The 17,061-nt window shown below is 58.5% G+C and overlaps 1 long non-coding RNA gene across 1 annotated transcript; it reads left to right on the top strand.

The window, feature by feature from the left end:
• Positions 1-7,143: 7,143 nt before the first annotated feature.
• On the top strand, positions 7,144-9,325 carry LOC141941900 (uncharacterized). Its single transcript, XR_012628466.1, has 3 exons — positions 7,144-7,167; positions 7,254-7,412; positions 7,772-9,325. It is a non-coding gene; the product is annotated as an uncharacterized LOC141941900 (long non-coding RNA).
• The last annotated feature ends 7,736 nt before the right edge of the window (positions 9,326-17,061 follow it).

The raw sequence follows: 17,061 nt of genomic DNA on the forward strand, positions 1-17,061 counted from the left end.
CGGCAGCGTGGTCTCGGGTCCCGGCGGGGCCTAAACCACCACAGCCTTTTTGGTGCCCAACGTGTGGCACGAGAGGGTTGAGATAAGGACACAAGGAGAAGGTGTGTTAGAGCCATCTGTTAGGTGCCATTTTTCTGGTTTTATTCGTATTTGTTTGATAAGGAACATTTGCAGTGCTGGCCAACTTGCTTGCGTGGTGGGGCTGGATTAATCCTTATATCCCCTGTGTGTTCCCAGTGCTGGCGTTTGTTATCGGTGGAAAATGTGTCAAGGGTTTTATTTTGCTATACTGGCTACTGACTGCTTATAATGTGCTTGCATCACTGCTTGTGCGGGTGAACCGGTAGCTGTTTGCTGCCTGGGCTTTCGTTAGGGGTCTCACCGCCTCTGTGGGTGAGCCAGGGGAAGAGATGCTCTCGGTTTTTGAGAGTTTTAGCTATCCTTGGAGCACCCAGGCCAGTGTGTTTGCGGCACAGCGCTTTCTGAATGTCTGCCAGATCTTGTTTTGGGCCATGCGGTACTTCTCCAATAATGGCACCACCCGGAAACCTGCCCCGAGGGCAGATAGTTATAAATGGCAAGGTGTGTGGGAAAAGATGGGCAAGTGCCTGAGTCAGTGGTCACCCCCAGTGCTTTGGGATCTCACTCCCAAACAAGTGCAGAGTCCCGATAAACTGGTGGAGTGTTTGGAAAAGGTGTGTTGCCAATCTGACAAACCCCGGGAGACACAACTCGTTGCGATGTGCTGGGGGCTTGCCCATGCCTACCGTGTCATCTTTAACACTGATCACTGCCCTCAAGGGGGAGAAAGGGCTGCAGGATCTGAAAGTGAACCTGCTGGTACAGCAGCTGGGCCAGGGGGACAGGCAGTGCCAGTACCAGTCGCCTCCACCAGCACAGCAGCTGGGCCAGGGGGACAGGCAGTGCCAGTATGAGTCGCCCCGACACAGAAAACCAAATATACCAAAAAATCCCCTCGCAGTGCACAGGGTGATGATGAACCAGGCCCATCACGAGAGCAGGAGGAAGAGCCGGAGGTAACCATCCGATCTCTATCCCTCAGTGAGTTGCGAGATATGCGGAAGGATTTCAGACGCCTTCCAGGCGAGCAAATTTGCACCTGGCTGCTCCGATGCTGGGATAGTGGAGCTGGTGTTTTGGAATTGGAGGGGAGAGAGGCCAAGCAGCTGGGACCTTTAGCCAGGGAGACTGGTATTGACAAGGCCATAGGGAAACAGGCTCAAACCCTCAGCCTTTGGAGGCGACTCCTGCTCAGTGTAAGGGAGAGGTGCCCCTACAAGGATGATGTTCTATGTCGGTTAGGCAAGTGGACCGACACGGAGAAAGGCATTCAGAACCTCAGGGAATTGGCTGTGTTTGACATGGTTTATGGTGATCTCAGTGATGGCCCATGGATCCAGATCAGGTCCCTTGCACACAGCTGATGTGGCAGAAGTTCCTGCAAAGTGCACCAGAGGCACATTCCAAAGCACTGGCAGTAGCGTCCTGGTGGCGAGACACCCACACTCAGACAGTGGACGAAGTGGCTGGCCAGCTCCGGCAATATGAGGGAAATCTCCCTTCCTCCCAACATGCCTGGGTTTCAGCTGTAAGGGAACTGTCTCAGAGGCTCCAGAAAGTGGAAGAGGACATGTCCTACATTCCACCTGCACGGGCCGATGTCTCAGCCATTAGAAGCAGGCACTTCCCCACCCAAGAGAAGGGCAGTGGAAGGGACACAGCACGGGGTACCCTGTGATTCTTCCTCCGCGACCATGGAGAAAACGTGAGGAGGTGGGATGGACAGCCCACTCCCGCCCTAGCTGCACAAGTACAGCACCTGAAAGGGAAAGCCACCATGAAAGGGGAGTCTTCCAAGAGAGACGCAGCTCCAGTGTCCAGTCGGAAATCCCCCAGACAGAATAGAATGGCCAACGTTATGCTTGACCTTCTTGAGGGGACAAGTGAGTCATTCTTGCAGGAGTCACTCTTAGAACAAGTGAGTGATGGTGAGCAGGATTAGAGGGGCCCTGCCTCCAGCCAGGTGGAGGAAAGGGATAATCGGATTTACTGGACGGTGTGGATCCGATGGCCTGGCACATCAGACGCACAAGCATACATAAGGCCTTGGTAGATACTGGCGCACAGTGCACCCTGATGCCATCAAACTACAGTGGGGTTGAACCCATCTGCATCTCCGGAGTGACAGGGGGATCCCAACAGCTGACCCTATTAGAAGCTGAAGTAAGCTTAACTGGGAAGGACTGGCATAAGCACCCCATTGTGACTGGCCCAGATGCCCCGTGCATCCTAGGTACAGATTACCTGAGGAGAGGGTACTTTAAAGACCCAAGAGAGTACTGGTGGGCCTTTGGTATAGCTGCCCTGGAGGAGGTTGAGCAATTGACTCCCTTACCCGGCCTCTCAGAAGATCCCTCAGTGGTGTGGGATTACTCAGTCGGTAAACGCGTGGTGTGGGGTCGCTCTCCTCGCTGCTGTATCAGTATATCCCTTGTTCTGTTTATTGTTATTACTGTTATTGCTATTGTTATCGTTCTTGTTGTTCGGTTTGTTGCTGTTGCACTGCTGTATTAAACCTCTCCTTATCTCAGCCCCGGGGTTTGTATTTCACTCCCTGCCCCGCTCCGGTCGGAGGGTAGGGGAGGGGCAGTGGCAATGTCCTCTCGGGTCCCGGCAGGGCCTAAACCACCACACAGGGGCAGGTGGGGGGCAGGGCTCTGCCCGGGGGCACCCCAAGGCGGCCACCTCCAGCTCACTGCCTGTCTCTCTTCTCCGCAGACGTGGCACCACCCTGCGCCCACAGCTCCGCCTGGCCCTGGACCAGCTGTGGGTGCTGAGCAGCGGGAAGGAGGCGGCGGGGGACGTCAAAGAGGAAGAGGAGGAGGAAGGCAGCGACGACGACAGGACCTCCATCATCTTCATCTGGCCCAGCGGCACCTGTGTTGCCACTTTCGGGTGAGTCATGGTGCCACGTCCCACAGCCGGGCAGGAGAGGGTCCCAGCCGTGCCCACGCCACCCTGTGAATGGCCCCTGCCCTCCGTGCAGAGCCTGGACAGGGAGCGGGCTGCACGCCGGCAGGGAGGGATGGGGGTGCGTTTCCACATCCTGCATCCCCTGGTCACCTTTTGGTCCCCAGAAGGCAAGGGCAGGAGCAGCTGCTCTGGCAGGACACAGGGAGCCAGGGCTTGGGCAGCACCCCTGTCCTGCCCCACGGGGCCTCGTGCTGCCCCTCAGCCCTTCCCAAGGGGCAAGGCTGTGCAGGGGCCCGGGGGCTGGGGGGCAGCGGGGCCTGATGCGGGTTCTCCTCTCTTTCTGCAGCTCCCGGGCACTGAAGCAGCTGTGGCTGGGCAAGCTGCTGGGGTAAGCTAGGGGGGTGCTTCAGGCGCGGCCGGATGGGGGAACACAGCTCCCCAGATGGGGAGAGCTGCCGCTGCGGCTGCGGGCAGCTCTCAGGCAGAGCTGCCTGACAAGGGAGAAGAGGTGGCTTGGGGCTCAGCCAGCTCTCTCCCTGTCCTTTCCCGGTGACAGGACACCCGAAGGAGCCACGGGAGCCCGAGTGACCAACGTCCCGTCCATCAAACTCCTGCAGAAGGAGCTGAGCCGACGCCATGGCGTGAGCGTCTCTCTAGTCTGGCCGCTGTCCCCGAGCGCTGGCCCTCCAGCCGAGCAGCAGAGGCGTCGCTGCTCACCTCCTTCCACTCTTTCTCTCCTGCCCAGTGGAAGACATTCAGCGCCAAGAAGAGCCTGGAGAGGCTGATGGAGGACCAGGCAGAGGTGAGAACGGCTGCCTTTCACCCGCCTCTGGCTGTGCCGGGGTGCCAGGGCTGTGCGGCGAGTGGGGTGAGCCTGTGCAGGGGGGAGGGAGGGTCCCGCGGTGCCACCCCGGGTGCAAAGAGCGTTGGGGAGCCACCAGGAACGCCGCATGTCCCCGCTGGTGGTGCTGGGGGGAAACCTGCCGCGTGAGGCAGAGAGCCCAGGAGGGCAGAGGGTCCTGGTTCTTGCAGGCTGATCCCAAGCAAGGGCATCCAACAGCCCCACCTACCAATGAAGGCGGACTTTGCCGCTCACCAGGTGAGTTTGGGGACGAAGGGCAGGGAGGGCCTTCTTTTCTCCTGGACCGGCACGTCTGCACAACTGAGGATGCGGCCCTTTGGCCAGAGGAAATCGGTGCGCATCACGCTGCAGCAGGAGAGAGCTGAGCGCTCGGGACCCTTCGACAGTGCTGAGCACTCGAGGTGCTGCCTGCCTGAGCTCTGTCCCCAGAGCCGGGCAGATGGGTCCCTGCTCCGCGGCCAGAGCCGGGAGGAGCCGTGCTCCCTTGTTCCCTGAGTGTCACCCCGCAGGTCGGGCACCCCAAGGGAGGACGGATGTCACCCGGACGAGCAAGGACGCCCGCTGGGCAGCGGCCGCCGGACGTGATTCTGCGGGACAGGGAGCCTCCCTCTGCTGCGGCTCGCGGCCTGGGGGAGGGCAGGGCGAGGGCTGGGCGGGGCTGTCCCGCTGTGCCGCCGTGTTCTCAGGAGACTGCGAGCCGGAGCCGCTGAGCCAGAGCCCTGGTTCCAGCTGCCGGCTCCCTGCCCGTCCCGTCCCGCCGCACCGCTCAGCACCGCGCTGCAGGCAGGGCAGGGCAGGGCAGGGCAGGCTCCGGGAGCGCTGGCCTGGCGGTTCCCACTGACGGGCTCTTGCTCTCTTTCCCTTTGCAGCGGGAGGGAGCGGCGGCCGCACCGGCAGGAAGAGGAGGGGACTGCCCTGGCCGTTTGCGCTGCGGCGGAGCCCGTCCGCTGCCCCGGCGCCAGGGCAGGCGGGCTCCGACTGCAGCAGGGCGCTCTTTGGGCAGCCCCTGGCAGCCCTCTGCGGGGAGGCCGGCACGCTGCCCCGGCCCATCCAGGTAGGCCAGCCTGGACAGGGAAGCCCCAGCCCTCCCTGCGGCTGCTCCAGAGCCACTGTCCCCAGCGGCTGCGGGGGTGGCTGGGGCACGGGGCTTTTCACCCACGGCCACCGCTTCTGGCGCCAGACCCTTTGCGGGGGGGGTGGGGGGGGTGGGGGGGCGGAGCCCAGCCTGGGGCAGAGCTCTGGCCTCTGCCGTCACTTGTTTCTTCAGCCAAGCAGCTGTTCTCCTGCGTCTCCCGCAGGAGCTCGTGGACATCCTGCACCAGCGAGGACCGTCGACGGAGGGGATCTTCCGCAGATCCGACAGGGGGACGGCGCTCCAGAAGCTGAAGGAGGACCTCGACCGCGGCGCAGATGTGGACCTGGCAAACCAGCCTGTCATCCTGCTGGCTGCCGTCCTGAAGGTGAGCGCTTCTGCCCTGCAGCTGGAAGAGCTCGTGGCTGGCCTGGAACCTTCAAAGGCTCACCTGAAGCCCTTGGCCTTGCAGGACTTTCTCCGCAGCATCCCGGGCAAGCTGCTCGTTGTCGGCCTCTACGAGGACTGGATGCAGGCCATGGAGAGGCCAAGCAAGGAGGCCAGGGTGGAAGCGCTGAAAGTGTGAGTGTGGCCAGCAGCCTGCCTGTTGAGTAGGGAGTGGCAGAGTCCTGGGACTTGCCTGAAAAGGGACGGGCTCCTTAGAAGGTTGCACTTTCTGGCAGCTCGCATTTGCTGGGCTGGGGTTGCATTTCGGGGGAAAGGGCGTGGGCAGGGAGCCTTCCCTTGCGTGGGCTTGGGTGAAACCAGGAGCTGGGAAGCAGCAGTGTGTTTTCTTCCTGAAGCACAGGAGCCCTGATCACTGCCTGAGAGCACCTGGAAAGTGGCACAACACAGACACTGGCTCCCACCTGCCCTTGTGCAAGCTTCAGGGACAGCTGTGGGCAGCATCTGCTTCCATAACGTTGTGTTCCTGCTCCCTCAGGGTGGCCGAGAAGTTGCCTGCAGCCCATCTCCTCCTCCTCCAGCGCCTGATCTCGCTGCTGCAGAGCATTGGCCACCACGTGTCCACCAGCAGAATGACCGCCAGCAACCTGGCCATCTGCCTGGGGCCAAACCTGCTGGGCCCACCCGACGAGGACCTGCTCCCGCTCGAGGCCATGCTGAAGGTGACCGAGAAGGTACGCTGTATTGACCGGCTGCCTGCAGCCTGCCTGGACCGTCAGAGCTTGCTCCTCTCTTGAGTAAATGATGGTGGAGTGGCTGCCTGGAAGAGCAGCCCCACAGCCACAGCCTTCTGTGCAGAAGCAAGGGTCAGGAGCAGGAAAGGCTGCTTGGCACATTTTCAGACACCTGCGCTGAAACCAAGGCTTTGATGTGTGCAGGTGAAGCTGCTGGTGGAATTTCTCATTGAGAACGGCAGTGACATCCTGGGGGAGGAGATGGCTGTCCAGATGTCACCAGAGCCCATGGGCAGATGCACAGGTAGGAGGAGGGACTGAGGGCTGTCACAGCCTGAGCAGACAGCGGGGGTAGGGCTTGGTGTGGGTTTTGCTTTAGCTGTTGTCCACTTCCAACAAGTCACTTTGCTGCACACGCTTTTGCTTTCCAGAGCTGCCTTTGGGAAAGGAGCATGGCCCGGCAGGCGAAGCAGACGTGGAGCACCAGGCAAAAGCCTTCCTGGATGCACCAGCCTCTCTGCTCATCCTCCAGAGAGCAGCAGGGGGAGACGCGGTGGTGGGAGCAGAATCGGCGGAGGTATGGCAGCTCCACGAGCGCTGCGACAATGTGTCTTAGGTAGGAGGGTAGTTCCTGTTGGGTCCAAGCAGCTGCTGTGCCTCTTCCTGGCATTCGATCTCTTGTGGCTTTGCATTTTATTTCCCCCCACCCCGGAATAACACGCTGTAAGTAAAACTTGGGAGGGCGGAAGAAATTCTGGCAGAAGGAAGTGGGCCAGCCTTCTCTTGCCCGGCAGGGGATCGCAGGCTCTCTGCTGAATGGCCCCACAAATGAACTGTCACACCCCCACGTGAACCCTGTGTTCCAGAGTGAGATCCTTGGGAGAAAGGGCTAATGCAAACCGGCCAAAGGGATCTCCTCTGTAGAGCTAAGGCAGCAACGTGCCAAGCAGTTGCTTACTACTTCAGGGCATCCCTTGCCACCTGCTAATGACGACCTTTCTGTTTTAGGCACGCATTGCTCCGTCTCCAACCACCCCCGAGACCACGGTAGAGGCCCTGGGATGCACAGAGGAACCAAAGAGCCTCTCAGAGCAAAGAAGGTAAAATGAGTCAGCTTTGGTTAAATCAAGAGCTGATTCCAACTGATCCTGGCTTTACCTATCTAATCATGCTGTGGGATGGAAAGGTTTGCAGGCTCCCGCCAGGAGAGCGCCAGCCAAAGGAAAAGAAAGAGAGAAGAGGCCTGGGCAGAAGAGACGGAACCCCACCAGGCGAAGAAGAGAAGAAAGAAGAAGATGGGGACTGCAAAAAAAGCAGGGAGGTGCAAAAGATCAGGAAGCCCCAGGTACGTACCAGGCTCTGCTGCCCATCTTTGCCAACTCTCCACACTGCTCTAAGTCAGTCCAACTCTCTGGCAAGGGACGGCGAGGGGATGGTGCTATGCAGGGTTTGGAAATAACCCCGTGGCAGCTCCCCAGGGGAGCCCTGCTGTGTGGCACGGGGGCACTCTGCACCTCTGCATATGCGCAGGTCTGTAAGGGCATTACCCATGGGGATAAGGGGCCAGAGCCACCCCAGAGCCAATGCCAGCAGTAGCTCTCTTCTGGGATATCAACAATTCCTGTTCCCCAAAGAAAGGGGAACCAAGCCATGCCTGTTCCTGCCTTTGTGCTTTACCAGTGCTTTCTGGCTCTGTCGTTGTAGGTGCTGATTTCCTGTTGCCACCTGAAGCCCTGTGACTCCTGGGCTCCTGCAGTTAATGTCCACAATAAAAGGACATTTTGTCTCTTCTGAATGTGTGTGCCATACGATGTTCTGGACGAGGTAGAAGTTGTTTTGTGACGCACGCATCCTTGTGGAAGAGTTTGGGATCATCCCTTGCGCCAGAATCCTTTCCAGCAGGCATCGGGGCTGAGTTCAGGTGCTTGAGGCGTCAAACCAAAGCACAGCATCACATAGAACCGCTGAGGCTGGGAGGGACCTGTGGAGGTCCTCTGGTCCAACCTGCCTGCTCAAGCAGGGTCACCTAGACCGGATTGCTCAGGACTGTGGACTAATGGGCACCTTCCCTTGTCACACAGAGCATCCTCATGGGGGGAAAAGGGATGCTCTGGAGAGTTTCTGGCAAATCTCTGGAGAAGAGCTTCTCCCTGCCCCTCTACCAGGGGCTTTTTCAGCTGGTGGGTGCAGTCAGCACTGCAGGAAAGAACAGGCAGCAGCCACCACAGTCAGCACTGCGGGAAAGCTGGGACCGCGGAGACCCTCCCAGGCTCTCCAACCCCAGCCTAGCCCAGTCCAGACAGCGTCCACAAGAGTGGTCTTCCATCCCTTTTCCCAACGTGCTGAACTGCCCTTAAAGCATTAACCACCGGGCTGAAGTGCTAAGGCTTGGACAATAGGCCCAAGCCAGAGTTGACCTATAGAGGAATCCTGTATATTTTGTACCTGATAACCATTGTGCTAGTAGGTATTGTACTAGGTTATAACAAACCGCCTATCCTGATGTAAAAAGCGCTAAAGTGTTGAAGTGTTGAAGCCTGAACAACAGGCCCCGAGCCAAAGCTGCTAACTTAGTATGTAGTCATTAACGATATGTGTATGGTCATTAATGAAAGATGTAGCTTAGATATCATAGACTCCTGACTGATGATGAATGTAATGGAAACATGTCTATCCTGAATGTATCTTTCTTCTTCTTGGCATAGAGGTAAGTTAACAAGGCCATGAAGCCTGCTGTCCGGCCTTGGGACCAGACGTGTGGCCTTGTTCTAAAAAGAACATAAATAAATTAGATAAGCAGGGAAACTCCCTTAGCTTCTCCCTTGAGCCCTGGCCAGGCTCCGGGGGAATCTAATGTGAGAGTGAAACCAGACGTTCCGCTCAAAACAGAGGTGCCAGCTATTCTGGCTTGCTGATTTTGGGCTATATAAGGCTGGACCCGCTCACAGCGACTTTGGAAGCCTCACCTACGGGTGGACGCACCGCGTAGGATTTCCCACTTGCCGGGAAAGGCTCTCCAAATCCTCGCTGTAACCGGGGCTGCCCAGCCACTGCGGATCCGGATGATGGTAAAGTATGCAAGTGGTGATGGATCTTTCTTAATCCCTATTCTCTCTCTCAGGTAGTAATGATTTGATGCATGACCCTGTATTTTCCTATTTGTTTAAGTGCGCTATTGTGTCTTTTCGTACTGTATGTTTTCTGTATTATTCTGTTATATTATTTAGCTATTTCCAGTAAAATATGCCTGCTCTTTTCACTCTGGTGTCTGAGTTTAATTGGTATCCCTAATCAGCAAAGCACGGGCCCACAATCTTTCTGGTTGGAGTGTAAAATAGCCAAAAGATGCCGGTTTCCTGCATTCTTCCTGCAAAGACTCTGATTTCCTGCATTTTTCCTCAAAAGGGCAGGTTTTGAACTCTCTTCATCGCTCCTATTTTAATCAAGGCATCGCGCAGTATCAACAGTTCCACCAGACACACGCCATCCAAAGCTGACTATGGATCCCCTTTTTGCCACGGGGAGGGCCTTTCGCACAGACGTGTCCCTGGCTGTGCTGGCTGCTCGGTGGGTGAAGGTCATGGCTCACAGTGGAGTCTGTCTTTCGCCACGATGGTCATTTCCAGGGAGAGCAGCTTGTTGTATTGACCAGGACCCTACAGGGAGAACAGAAGGGCAGGGATGCAGACGCAACACTTGCCACAAGTCCAGCGGAGCAGCTTGCTCCAGCGCGGCCCACTGTGACTTTCTGTGCTGCTGGAGCTGTGCGGATGCTCAGGGGACAAAGGGTTAAACCTGAGTTACCTGCATGAAATACAGCTGTCGCCAGCCTCGGTGCAAGCTGATGCAGGAGCTGGTCCTGACAACCACCAACCCAGGGCACGGAAAGCTTTGAACAGCTGTGACTGTTCTGGAACAGACCGTGCCTCGTGCATCCGCTTCTATTAACAACTCTTCTCCTGCAGCAGAAAAGGAGTTTGAGATCTTGCTCACGGCTACAGGAGGACGGTGGTGGCCTCGGATGGTGCGTGAGGCTCGGGGCTTGCCTTGCCTATGAGCAGCTATGCCCACAGAGTGACAGAGGCTTTCCCTGGGGAAGAGCCATCAGCGCCCATTTGAAATGGAGGAAAACTTCACTACGGTTTTGGTTGTAGGTGGAAAGCTGTGGGTCAGGGAGGAATTCTGCATCTTCCATAGCGTAACAGAGGCAACTGGCTGTACAGCAATTTTTTGGTTTGTCTAATTCTTCCGGGAAGAGTCTTATGCCGGTACCGAGTAAGGCGGAGTGTCAGACAAAGTAGCTCATTGAATGGGCATGATACGGGGAAATTTACTTGCCTATTAAAAGCCCCATTGCTCTAGAAGTTGCATCTTTTTTCTCTAGTCCTTTCTCTTGGAAGGGGGTGGGCGGAGGGGCATGGAGGGTTTATCTTCATACCTCCTAAAACATGCATTGTAGCAGTCAGGATAGAATATGCCTTCCTCCTGTAGCTTTTCTTTTTTGAACGTGCTGAATTCAGTCAATTGCCCACTGAGTTCAACAGACACCTCTGATTTTTACCCTTTGGCTGAACAGCTAGATGCAACCTCCCGTCACTGGCGTTAGCACCAGTAATGCAGATCATCTGCTCTCTACTACTCTAGGCTACCTACTATCTAACAGTCTAGGCGAGAGTACAGCCTGATGCAACGTTACACGTAAGGTCAGTACTACCACGGGGTGTGACATTCCAATGGAAAACGAGAGAGCCTGTACACCTTTAATTGGCTTCAAGGGGTGACAGGGAGAAGCACCATATTTGTAATACACACACACACACAGAAAAGTGGATCTTCCCCCTCAATTTCTGATCATTCTGTGAGAAAGCCGTGCGCCGCATGATGCACGCGCTGTCCACATTCAGTGATGCGGATGACGGGGCAGAGCGCACCCTCAGACAGCTTGCAGAAGGCACACGACCGGGAGGAGAGGCTCCTGCAGCCGGGAGTTGTGTTGCCAACCAGAGGGCCCTTGACAGGCTGGAGAAAGGGGCTGCCAGGTGCCTGCTGTCGTTGAAGAAGGGGAAGAGGGAAGAGCAAAGTGCTGGACCTGGGCAGGAAGAAGCCTTTGGAGCCGTATGTGCTGGGGGAGACCCAGCTGGCAAGCAGCTGTGCAGAGCCCTGGGGTCATGGTGGACCCGAAGCTGAGCAACTTGGAGCCAGCAAAGTACCCCTGGGGCAACGGGGGCTAAGTGCATCCCGGGCTGCAGCAGGCAAACCACTGGCAGCAGGCGGAGGGAGGGGGTGCTTCCCCTCTGCTCTGTCCTGCTCTGGGCTCCCCAGCGCGAGACAGCCAGGGCCACGCTGGAGAGCACCCCCGGCACGAGGCCCCGCCCACTTTCCGTTGGCCTCCCAGCGGCGGCCATTTTGGAGCCAGCAGCCACCAGAGCCGGCACCAGGGGGCTCTGCTGGCACCGAGCAGCGCCGGCAGGAGGCAGGCTCTGGCCGAGCAGCACTCCCCGGCACCTGCACCTCACTTGCCATCCTCGCTGTCGCCGGCTGGGCCGCATCCCAGAGCGGTGCAGAGCGAGGGTCCTCCTGTCCCGGGCAGGATGGGCCAGGCCAACTGCTGCTGGCACTCCAGGTAGGATCCCCCCTGCGGCTCAGGGATGGGTGGGCACGGCCGGGCCCCGCAGCCGCGGCCTTTCTCATGCCCGCCGCTCTCTGCTCCGCAGGGAGGCTCTCACCGACGCCGAGGCGGTGCTGAGCACAGATGTGTGGCTGACCCGGGGCCACAGGAGGAGCGAGAGGCGCCTTCTCCTCCTCCAGGAGGAACTGGTCATCGCCAAGTTGCGGTAAGACCCTCAGAGCCCCACTGCCTTTCCCCCATGCCTGGCCCTGGCACCAGGCCAGGGACACTCTGGCACCAGCCCCAGGCCCTGGGGCCTTGGTGCTGGATGCACCAATGTCCATCCCAAGGTGTCCTGGTTTAGCCAGGATAGGGTTAAGTTTCCCCAGCAGTGGGGAGGGAGCTCTAGCCGGGTTATTCAATACCATGCTGACGTCAGGTCCGGGCGCCCAAGCGCGGGAAGATTGGTAAACGCGTGGGGTGGGGTCGCTTCCCTCACTGCTGTATCTGTATATCCCTTGTTCTGTTTATTGTTATTACTGTTATTGCTATTGCTATTGTTCTTGTTGTTGTTCGGTTTGTTGCTGTTGCACTGTTGTATCAAACCTCTCCTTATCTCAGCCCCGGGGTCTGTATTTCACTCCCTGCCCCGTTCCGGTCGGAGGGTGGGGGAGGGGCAGCGGCAGCGTGGTCTCGGGTCCCGGCGGGGCCTAAACCACCACAGCCTTTTTGGTGCCCAACGTGTGGCACGAGAGGGTTGAGATAAGGACACAAGGAGAAGGTGTGTTAGAGCCATCTGTTAGGTGCCATTTTTCTGGTTTTATTCGTATTTGTTTGATAAGGAACATTTGCAGTGCTGGCCAACTTGCTTGCGTGGTGGGGCTGGATTAATCCTTATATCCCCTGTGTGTTCCCAGTGCTGGCGTTTGTTATCGGTGGAAAATGTGTCAAGGGTTTTATTTTGCTATACTGGCTACTGACTGCTTATAATGTGCTTGCATCACTGCTTGTGCGGGTGAACCGGTAGCTGTTTGCTGCCTGGGCTTTCGTTAGGGGTCTCACCGCCTCTGTGGGTGAGCCAGGGGAAGAGATGCTCTCGGTTTTTGAGAGTTTTAGCTATCCTTGGAGCACCCAGGCCAGTGTGTTTGCGGCACAGCGCTTTCTGAATGTCTGCCAGATCTTGTTTTGGGCCATGCGGTACTTCTCCAATAATGGCACCACCCGGAAACCTGCCCCGAGGGCAGATAGTTATAAATGGCAAGGTGTGTGGGAAAAGATGGGCAAGTGCCTGAGTCAGTGGTCACCCCCAGTGCTTTGGGATCTCACTCCCAAACAAGTGCAGAGTCCCGATAAACTGGTGGAGTGTTTGGAAAAGGTGTGTTGCCAATCTGACAAACCCCGGGAGACACAACTCGTTGCGATGTGCTGGGGGCTTGCCCATGCCTACCGTGTCATCTTTAACACTGATCACTGCCCTCAAGGGGGAGAAAGGGCTGCAGGATCTGAAAGTGAACCTGCTGGTACAGCAGCTGGGCCAGGGGGACAGGCAGTGCCAGTACCAGTCGCCTCCACCAGCACAGCAGCTGGGCCAGGGGGACAGGCAGTGCCAGTATGAGTCGCCCCGACACAGAAAACCAAATATACCAAAAAATCCCCTCGCAGTGCACAGGGTGATGATGAACCAGGCCCATCACGAGAGCAGGAGGAAGAGCCGGAGGTAACCATCCGATCTCTATCCCTCAGTGAGTTGCGAGATATGCGGAAGGATTTCAGACGCCTTCCAGGCGAGCAAATTTGCACCTGGCTGCTCCGATGCTGGGATAGTGGAGCTGGTGTTTTGGAATTGGAGGGGAGAGAGGCCAAGCAGCTGGGACCTTTAGCCAGGGAGACTGGTATTGACAAGGCCATAGGGAAACAGGCTCAAACCCTCAGCCTTTGGAGGCGACTCCTGCTCAGTGTAAGGGAGAGGTGCCCCTACAAGGATGATGTTCTATGTCGGTTAGGCAAGTGGACCGACACGGAGAAAGGCATTCAGAACCTCAGGGAATTGGCTGTGTTTGACATGGTTTATGGTGATCTCAGTGATGGCCCATGGATCCAGATCAGGTCCCTTGCACACAGCTGATGTGGCAGAAGTTCCTGCAAAGTGCACCAGAGGCACATTCCAAAGCACTGGCAGTAGCGTCCTGGTGGCGAGACACCCACACTCAGACAGTGGACGAAGTGGCTGGCCAGCTCCGGCAATATGAGGGAAATCTCCCTTCCTCCCAACATGCCTGGGTTTCAGCTGTAAGGGAACTGTCTCAGAGGCTCCAGAAAGTGGAAGAGGACATGTCCTACATTCCACCTGCACGGGCCGATGTCTCAGCCATTAGAAGCAGGCACTTCCCCACCCAAGAGAAGGGCAGTGGAAGGGACACAGCACGGGGTACCCTGTGATTCTTCCTCCGCGACCATGGAGAAAACGTGAGGAGGTGGGATGGACAGCCCACTCCCGCCCTAGCTGCACAAGTACAGCACCTGAAAGGGAAAGCCACCATGAAAGGGGAGTCTTCCAAGAGAGACGCAGCTCCAGTGTCCAGTCGGAAATCCCCCAGACAGAATAGAATGGCCAACGTTATGCTTGACCTTCTTGAGGGGACAAGTGAGTCATTCTTGCAGGAGTCACTCTTAGAACAAGTGAGTGATGGTGAGCAGGATTAGAGGGGCCCTGCCTCCAGCCAGGTGGAGGAAAGGGATAATCGGATTTACTGGACGGTGTGGATCCGATGGCCTGGCACATCAGACGCACAAGCATACATAAGGCCTTGGTAGATACTGGCGCACAGTGCACCCTGATGCCATCAAACTACAGTGGGGTTGAACCCATCTGCATCTCCGGAGTGACAGGGGGATCCCAACAGCTGACCCTATTAGAAGCTGAAGTAAGCTTAACTGGGAAGGACTGGCATAAGCACCCCATTGTGACTGGCCCAGATGCCCCGTGCATCCTAGGTACAGATTACCTGAGGAGAGGGTACTTTAAAGACCCAAGAGAGTACTGGTGGGCCTTTGGTATAGCTGCCCTGGAGGAGGTTGAGCAATTGTCTCCCTTACCCGGCCTCTCAGAAGATCCCTCAGTGGTGTGGGATTACTCAGTCGGTAAACGCGTGGGGTGGGGTCGCTCTCCTCGCTGCTGTATCAGTATATCCCTTGTTCTGTTTATTGTTATTACTGTTATTGCTATTGTTATCGTTCTTGTTGTTCGGTTTGTTGCTGTTGCACTGCTGTATTAAACCTCTCCTTATCTCAGCCCCGGGGTTTGTATTTCACTCCCTGCCCCGCTCCGGTCGGAGGGTAGGGGAGGGGCAGTGGCAATGTCCTCTCGGGTCCCGGCAGGGCTTAAACCACCACACAGGGGCAGGTGGGGGGCAGGGCTCTGCCCGGGGGCACCCCAAGGCGGCCACCTCCAGCTCACTGCCTGTCTCTCTTCTCCGCAGACGTGGCACCACCCTGCGCCCACAGCTCCGCCTGGCCCTGGACCAGCTGTGGGTGCTGAGCAGCGGGAAGGAGGCGGCGGGGGACGTCAAAGAGGAAGAGGAGGAGGAAGGCAGCGACGACGACAGGACCTCCATCATCTTCATCTGGCCCAGCGGCACCTGTGTTGCCACTTTCGGGTGAGTCATGGTGCCACGTCCCACAGCCGGGCAGGAGAGGGTCCCAGCCGTGCCCACGCCACCCTGTGAATGGCCCCTGCCCTCCGTGCAGAGCCTGGACAGGGAGCGGGCTGCACGCCGGCAGGGAGGGATGGGGGTGCGTTTCCACATCCTGCATCCCCTGGTCACCTTTTGGTCCCCAGAAGGCAAGGGCAGGAGCAGCTGCTCTGGCAGGACACAGGGAGCCAGGGCTTGGGCAGCACCCCTGTCCTGCCCCACGGGGCCTCGTGCTGCCCCTCAGCCCTTCCCAAGGGGCAAGGCTGTGCAGGGGCCCGGGGGCTGGGGGGCAGCGGGGCCTGATGCGGGTTCTCCTCTCTTTCTGCAGCTCCCGGGCACTGAAGCAGCTGTGGCTGGGCAAGCTGCTGGGGTAAGCTAGGGGGGTGCTTCAGGCGCGGCCGGATGGGGGAACACAGCTCCCCAGATGGGGAGAGCTGCCGCTGCGGCTGCGGGCAGCTCTCAGGCAGAGCTGCCTGACAAGGGAGAAGAGGTGGCTTGGGGCTCAGCCAGCTCTCTCCCTGTCCTTTCCCGGTGACAGGACACCCGAAGGAGCCACGGGAGCCCGAGTAACCCACATCCCGTCCATCAAACTCCTGCAGAAGGAGCTGAGCCGACGCCACGCCGTAAGTGTCTCTCTCGTCTGGCCGCTGTCCCCGAGCGCTGGCCCTCCAGCCGAGCAGCAGAGGCGTCGCTGCTCACCTCCTTCCACTCTTTCTCTCCTGCCCAGTGGAAGACATTCAGCGCCAAGAAGAGCCTGGAGAGGCTGATGGAGGACCAGGCAGAGGTGAGAACGGCTGCCTTTCACCCGCCTCTGGCTGTGCCGGGGTGCCAGGGCTGTGCGGCGAGTGGGGTGAGCCTGTGCAGGGGGGAGGGAGGGTCCCGCGGTGCCACCCCGGGTGCAAAGAGCGTTGGGGAGCCACCAGGAACGCCGCATGTCCCCGCTGGTGGTGCTGGGGGGAAACCTGCCGCGTGAGGCAGAGAGCCCAGGAGGGCAGAGGGTCCTGGTTCTTGCAGGCTGATCCCAAGCAAGGGCATCCAACAGCCCCACCTACCAATGAAGGCGGACTTTGCCGCTCACCAGGTGAGTTTGGGGACGAAGGGCAGGGAGGGCCTTCTTTTCTCCTGGACCGGCACGTCTGCACAACTGAGGATGCGGCCCTTTGGCCAGAGGAAATCGGTGCGCATCACGCTGCAGCAGGAGAGAGCTGAGCGCTCGGGACCCTTCGACAGTGCTGAGCACTCGAGGTGCTGCCTGCCTGAGCTCTGTCCCCAGAGCCGGGCAGATGGGTCCCTGCTCCGCGGCCAGAGCCGGGAGGAGCCGTGCTCCCTTGTTCCCTGAGTGTCACCCCGCAGGTCGGGCACCCCAAGGGAGGACGGATGTCACCCGGACGAGCAAGGACGCCCGCTGGGCAGCGGCCGCCGGACGTGATTCTGCGGGACAGGGAGCCTCCCTCTGCTGCGGCTCGCGGCCTGGGGGAGGGCAGGGCGAGGGCTGGGCGGGGCTGTCCCGCTGTGCCGCCGTGTTCTCAGGAGACTGCGAGCCGGAGCCGCTGAGCCAGAGCCCTGGTTCCAGCTGCCGGCTCCCTGCCCGTCCCGTCCCGCCGCACCGCTCAGCACCGCGCTGCAGGCAGGGCAGGGCAGGGCAGGGCAGGCTCCGGGAGCGCTGGCCTGGCGGTTCCCACTGACGGGCTCTT

The sequence above is a fragment of the Strix uralensis genome, chromosome 3 (assembly GCF_047716275.1).
Source record: "Strix uralensis isolate ZFMK-TIS-50842 chromosome 3, bStrUra1, whole genome shotgun sequence".
In the NCBI taxonomy this organism is placed as follows: domain Eukaryota; kingdom Metazoa; phylum Chordata; class Aves; order Strigiformes; family Strigidae; genus Strix; species Strix uralensis.